The sequence below is a fragment of the Mastomys coucha genome, chromosome X (assembly GCF_008632895.1).
Source record: "Mastomys coucha isolate ucsf_1 chromosome X, UCSF_Mcou_1, whole genome shotgun sequence".
NCBI lineage: Eukaryota > Metazoa > Chordata > Mammalia > Rodentia > Muridae > Mastomys > Mastomys coucha.
In genome coordinates this window covers 133,203,753-133,210,347 of record NC_045030.1, presented here as the reverse complement: position 1 = coordinate 133,210,347, position 6,595 = coordinate 133,203,753, and the positions used below count along the sequence as shown (strand labels likewise).

Sequence of the window (6,595 nt, the reverse complement as noted above, 5' to 3'; positions counted from 1 at the left end):
GATAAAGCTCATTACATTGGAAACTCATTACATCAGAAAAGCTGAGATAGAAGGTGACAAAGCAATCTTTGTCACAGTCTGGTCTGCTAGGAAATGAATAATTGACACACATGAAATTAAGCAGAGGTTTCTGTTTGTATTTTAAAATTCTTCTTTGATTATGTCTTCATTAAACATTTAGCCAACATAGAAAGCAAAGTGTTTATTGAAATATTTTCTGTCTTTGATACTGATAGAGAAAAAACACACCCAATAGCAGATATAATTAGGATCCTGCCTAGAAATTGTACAATGATGTGTTTAAGAAACAAACAAAGTGGAATTGTTTCTTACATCAGCATTGCTTACTCTACAAACTTTCTACCATGATGGTCAGTTATCCAGTCCCAATAACAGTGGTTGCTTAAATATGAAAGGCTATACAGCATCATTATTATCTGAAACATATAGTATCCACAGATACTTGTATGATCATGAGGTTTCTGGGACTTAAATAGAGAGCCAGTGAGAAAAGAGCAAACAAACCATTAAACTAAGAAAGATATTCAGAAGTTCCAAATATAGCATCTGACGTAGCCATAGAAAGAGCTACTCACATAGTCCTCTCTGTCTAGTAGAACTTCCTGGATATAGAGAGATATTCAAAGTGACATAGGACCCCAGCTCATGTACAGGTATAGGAAGGATCCAGTTATTGAGAATTGTCATAGGTTTGGAAGCTACTAGAAACATACTCAGAATAGGGCAGGGATCAAAATTCTAGAGGGGAAAATAGTAGCTGAACCAGGCCCTACATCAGGGGCTTTCTGTCAACTAGCACCCACAGGGGAGGTGATGAAGGGAGATTAGGGCTCAGAAAGTGTACGGAATACAGGATTGAGGAAGAACAAATTAACTGTAAATTTCTACCAGTTCCTTGGGAAGGCTCGGACTGGCTTTGGCGTGGGAAGCAGGGCAGTGAGGACACTGAAAGGATGTCTTCAAAACGACAGCTGAAGTTTAGTCAGCAGTTGATGAATGGTGAATGAAATATGATTAAATTCATAAAAATGTGGCATTTCAAAATAGTAACCTTGGAAGGTTACATACTGATTATACCATCAATGCTCAAAATATTTTAGAAATTGTCTTTTCTCTTGGCATTTCCTTCATATATATATCACCAAGGAGATAGACATCATTACAGCATCATTCAGTTTGATTACACATCAGATTTGTCTCTGAGTGATTTCCAGATATACCTAGATATCTACATTCAAAATATGAAGATTTGCTTTCCTGAGAATATTAAAAGGAATATGATGTAGGCCTCAAGGCAGTTCTAAAAATACCAGTCTTAAATGCAATTGAAGTAATAGTGACATTATTAGAATAGTATACTAGCCGCTCAAAATGACTGCATTGAAGGAATGACACATCTTGGAGTATATATCTGTGTTTAAAAATCCTTCACAAAAATTCTTAGTAATATTTTATATATCTGAAACATATTTGCAATTGGACTTCCACATTCTGTTGGCATAAAATCACATAGACTCATGTTATAGCTAACAGGAGCCAAAATATGATAAAATGGACACATTTACAAAACTAATATTTCACTATATGAAATTTAATAATAATCTGTCAGCAAGTAATTAGTCCTGATAAATTTGATAATACAATTTGAGACACAAAAGAATCACAAATATTTTGAGAATAACTAAATAACTCAAAATATCAAAAAGAAATCAATTATATGAAATATTGGAAAAATCATAAATCCAATGAAAATGAAAATGCTACTAACGTTTTAGAAGTCCAGCAAATCAAAAATAATATTAAATTAAAAGAGAGTTATAAAATTTCATTTGTCATGATCATCATATTAAAAAAGAAAAAAAAACATGCTTTTTAGTTTTTTGTCAACTTAATACAATCTCAAGTCTGGCAATCAGTGATTTCAAGATATAGTCCATGCCTAATTTTCTGCCCTTCTCACATAATCTTCTCCTACATATATATGTTCTATATCCTGTTAATATCTATCTTGCAGCCTTTAAATTTCACAGTATTTTTTTCTAATTACTAGACTACTTGGGCAGACTAGTGTGGTGATTTTTTTTTTTAAGTAAAAATTTCTAAAGCTATTGAGCCTATGTTTCAATGCAACATTTATAATTCTTTTATCAAGTTTTTGACAATTCTATACATACAATCACTTAATGAATTCTGATTACTTTTTCCTCTACAACCTTCCTTATCTTGATCCTATCCCTGCCATCCCTCTCCTCCTCCTCTCTATCAGTTCCTTTCCCAGGGTCATGAGTTTGGGGGCAGGGGGAGGTGTTGTGTTAGCCATTTAGTTTAACCAGGGCCATCTGTGTGACCACTGAATCTGAACTAACCAATGGAGCTTGGTAGAGTCATCAGTGGGTACATAAAGTCAACGAGTCCCCCTCCTCCCAATAGTTCAGCAGTGAGAATTGGTGCTCCCTAGTCCTTTTTCCATACATAACCTGAATATTGATAAGGATATTTTAAATAGGCCAATATTAGGATAGGGGTTGTAGTATAAAGTACTTGCCTAAAATCCTGTATGAGGCCTTGAGCTTGATTCTCAGTAAGCAGGAAATGGGGCAGGGTGGGGTGATAAGATCATAAGAAAGAGCAAAGAGTCTTTTTCTTGAGATGTGGCCACTCAGAAAATAATTTTTTTAAGGCTGTATTTTTTCTTTCATCCATTCCCCAGTCTATTTTGACCAGCCAATACCAAAAGCAGTGTTCCCAGACAGAGCTTTGATTTCCTTACATCAGCCTGAGGCTTTAGAGCCTTCATAAGTGAAAATGTAGTTGGGGGACCTGTCTCACTAACCAGTTAAAACAACAGATAGTCTGGAACTAGTTCAAACCAAAACACAAGGACAAGTTAGGGACTAAAACGGTTTACCACGAAGGCTCAAGACATCCATAGCACTGAGGCAGTATCAGTAGCCTTGGGATCTAGTCAGACTTTGAGTGTGAGACTACCACCATTCTCCTCCCCCCTCTCTCTCTTGCTCTCTCTGTCTGTCTGTCTCGGCCTCCATACATGGCATTAATAAGAATAGTTGTTTAACTTTTAACTACTTGGAGAAAAATTAACACCAGCATATTTTACTAAGCACACACAGTAAATGAAATCAGGAAATGGAAAAACAACTCACCAAATATAGCTAGGAGTGTAGCTCAAGGGTAGAATGCTTGCTAAATGTAGAAGAAGGCCTGAGTTGGATCCCAGGTTCTGTAAGAACAACAACGAATCATCAAATAGTGTCCTATTTGAATTTTGGTGAATAGGTGAAGCCATATGACTGAATGACTTTAAAGATTTCAAAATCTGTTTATTCTCTAAATGAATCTTGCCATTTCTTCCACAACTGTAATTACATATTGTCTTATTTGTCAATTCTGGTATTGGAATTCTTCTGGGAATACTAAAGTAAGTATCATCTCTTCCCAGGTCTGAATTAAATAATAATATTCTGGCTAATTGTTTTTTTTTCTATTTTTGGTGATGCTTAGGATTGAATCTGGGCCCTTATGATTGTAAGTAAGCGTTATATTATGGTACACTAACTATTCTTACCATTAAAAAATTGATTGGTGCAGGAAAGGGTGGGGAGGGGGAACTGATAGAATGACTCAGTGGTTAAGAGTGCCTATTGCTCTTCCAGAAGACTCTAGTTCCCAGCACCCACATCACACAGCTTGGAATTGCCTGTGAGTCCAGCTCCAACAGCTTGGGCCTCCATAAGCAGCTGCACTCTTATACATATACCCCCAGACAGACAAAAATTTTTTGACAACTATACTCATCAGTAATTCTTTGCCTATTAAAACTAATTTCATTATGGACTGGGGATGTAGTTTCCTTTTTCTTTCTTTCTTTCTTTCTTTCTTTCTTTCTTTCTTTCTTTCTTTCTTTCTTTTTTCTTTGTTTTTTTTGTTTGTTTGTTTGTTTCTCTGTATAGCCCTGGCTGTCCTGGAACTCACTCTGTAGACCAGGCTGGCCTCAAACTCAGAAATCTGCCTGTCTCTGCCTCCCAAGTGTATGTGCCACCACCTCCCAGCTGGGGATGTAGTTTTGAATAGTTGTGTTCTTAACCATGCCAAAGTTTCTGGGTCCAATAAGAAATAACAGTGTTATATCTTTAAAATATCCAATAATAGTTTCTTTTTTATATTTTTAACATTTACTATTATAAAATATTCATAAATGTGGGAGCTTAACAAGGTTTCTGTCACAAAATTAAAATATAGTTAATGGAGATTTTTTTTTTTAAGTACCCGGACTCTTATATGCAGGTACAAGCCAACACTTAAAGTACAACTACTCAGAAGGCTGATTCACTTCAGGGAAGTCTGGGTTATAGAGGTCAAGGCCAGCCTGGGCAACGTAGTGAGCCCTTGTCTCAAAATGAAAAATGAAAAAATGAAAAAGAGGGCTTAGGGATAGGGCCCAGTGATGGCATGTTACCTAAAGATAAAAAGCTATGCCTTGTTTGATTTAATTTCTGCATCTGCACTTTATCTAGGTTATTTATTTTTTTAAAAAAATGGAGTCTCTACCATCCTTTTAAAGATGTGTTATTTTTTGCTTTTGTTTTTGAGACTTGATCTTCCTAACTTGACCAGGCTGATCTTGAACTCCTAGGCTCAAAGGAACCTCACACCTCAGCCTCCCTAGTAGATGGTCTCACATGAGCTCGAAAGTGAATTTTTATTCCGTAATGGAAAACCTCATTTTTACAGGACTCATCCTGAGTCATCAAAAGCTGTGTAGTATGCTTGCAGTCCTAGCACTTGAGAGGCTGTGGTAGAAGGATCTCAAATTTAGGGGAGCCTAAATAATAAATGGGATAGGGCACTATATAGCACCTTTCAGGTAAACTTAATACACTTGGCAGTAATTTGTTCTTAGTTTTGTATTCCACTCCTATATAAAAAGAGTCAACTGGTAATCTTTCTCTCAGTTCTTGAAATGTACTACTAAGGTCAAAAAGCTGGCTTTGTTTACTTCTGTAGTCTGTTCTGAATCCCTATCATAACAGGAAAATTCTTCAGATTAATGACACTTATCTCTCAGCTGGAACACAGTTCTTTCCCATCCCTCAGATTCGGTTTTTATCCCAGTTGCGTATGTTTCAAAGTTAAAGTCAAATGACAAAATCCTCTTAATCGGTCTTTGGTTGAGTAATAATATTTTTAAGGTACAGTAAATGTGAGTGTAACCATTGGTCTTCACTTTCAAAGATGTAACCTACAGCCTCAGAACTTTCAGGCCACAGAAATTCCTTCCCTAGATACAGGGTTCCACAGTGAGCAGTGGAAGCCATTTTATTTTGTCCTTTCCTGTCCGAAAGACTTTACAGAGCACTCTCTTCCACTATTTCCAGACCAAGGCCTGCTGGACCAGAATTAATACTGCTTGTTCACATAAAACAGAAGGTACAGTGAGTCTCTCAACTTTGAACACCAGACCTACCTACAAATTGTTTTTTAACGAAAATTTGGGGGTGGGTGTACACCCCCTGGGAACCCAGTGAGTGTGTGTGAGATTTGAGAAAGGAAAATTGGGAAATATTTAGAGGTTCAGCATCCCCTTCTCTAGTTTTCTAGAAGCAACATCCTGCTTCAGGGGTTGAGAGGGGTGGGAGGGGCTTTGAGCAACATAGGGATTTTCAGGGCTATCTCATTGAGGCCTTAAGTATTTTAAATTCTCCCTAGTTTCTCTGACAGTCACAGCACTGAACACCCTCCTTTGTTTTCCCTCCTAAGTTTCAGTTTTCCTCACCTTGGTCAGTGCTCCGATCACAGCCTAGGCGCCCCAAATAGAAGGCTACTCCCTTGTTGTGCGTCTCTCCGTTGCCTGGGCAACCACTTTGTTGAACCCCCTTTTACCAGCAGCCTTGCCCAGGCTTGACTCTGTCTAGCCAATCACAATAGAGTCTTGTTTAAAACAATTACCAGCAGCAACCAATCCCAGCGCTTTCCGTTCGGGGTCTCTAGCCGCCTTTTCCAGTCAAGTAGGTCGACTGGTTAGGCGGCAGGATCTGTTGCTGCTGGCTCCAGGGAGTTCGGCGCTTCTCCGCCAGAGTCCAGCGCTTCTCCGCCAGAGTCCGGGCCCGCCCCCTTCTCTGGGACTGCCTCTCGCCCCGCCTCCGCCTTCCACTTTGTAGACGGGATAGCGCGCGAGCTCAGCCACGGAGGTAAGAGCAGGACGTTAACGCTCGTCCCGCAGGCTTTGCGCGGCGAGCTCTTCCGCTCCCCCGAACCTATCCCTGCCCGGTCGCGGATTCCGGGTCTGAGAACTCAGTACCTTCAGCGGATTGGGAGCAGTGGACGCGGAAGGGTAGGACTCCTGGGCCGGGATGGAAAAGCGTGGGTTTCGGCGATGCTCCGGCTCTTCACGCCCGCCCCCTCCCGTGACAGAAACACGTGTTGCGCCGACTCCGGCCCTGCTAGGCACTCGTTCCACGGGAGCCTGTACCTTGGCGGTTTCGGAACCTTGGGCGAAGGTGGTGCGATTGCGCTTTTTATTTCGTATGGGGGAGAGCGGGTCCGTTCGGAAGCC

General features: G+C 39.7%; 2 protein-coding genes across 8 annotated transcripts in view; one reads left to right on the top strand and one right to left on the bottom strand.

The window, feature by feature from the left end:
• Pih1d3 (PIH1 domain containing 3) overlaps window positions 1–6,027 on the bottom strand; it is a 42,548-nt gene extending 36,521 nt beyond the window's left edge. The window contains exons 1-2 of one of the 2 annotated variants that reach the window (XM_031368721.1): window positions 5,816–6,027; window positions 3,186–3,262 (exon numbers count right to left, since the gene is read on the bottom strand). The gene's annotated coding sequence lies outside the window, so the exon portion shown is untranslated. The remainder of the gene's footprint in view (window positions 1–3,185; window positions 3,263–5,815) is intronic. The other variant, XM_031368728.1, reaches the window with a different exon arrangement.
• Nup62cl (nucleoporin 62 C-terminal like) overlaps window positions 5,344–6,595 on the top strand; it is a 57,938-nt gene continuing 56,686 nt past the window's right edge. Inside the window, exons 1-2 of one of the 6 annotated variants that reach the window (XM_031368702.1) lie at window positions 6,237–6,373; window positions 6,454–6,539. The gene's annotated coding sequence lies outside the window, so the exon portion shown is untranslated. Of the gene's footprint in view, window positions 5,470–5,919; window positions 6,374–6,453; window positions 6,540–6,595 lie in introns of those variants that run through there. The other 5 variants (XM_031368707.1, XM_031368685.1, XM_031368663.1 and 2 more) reach the window with 5 other exon arrangements.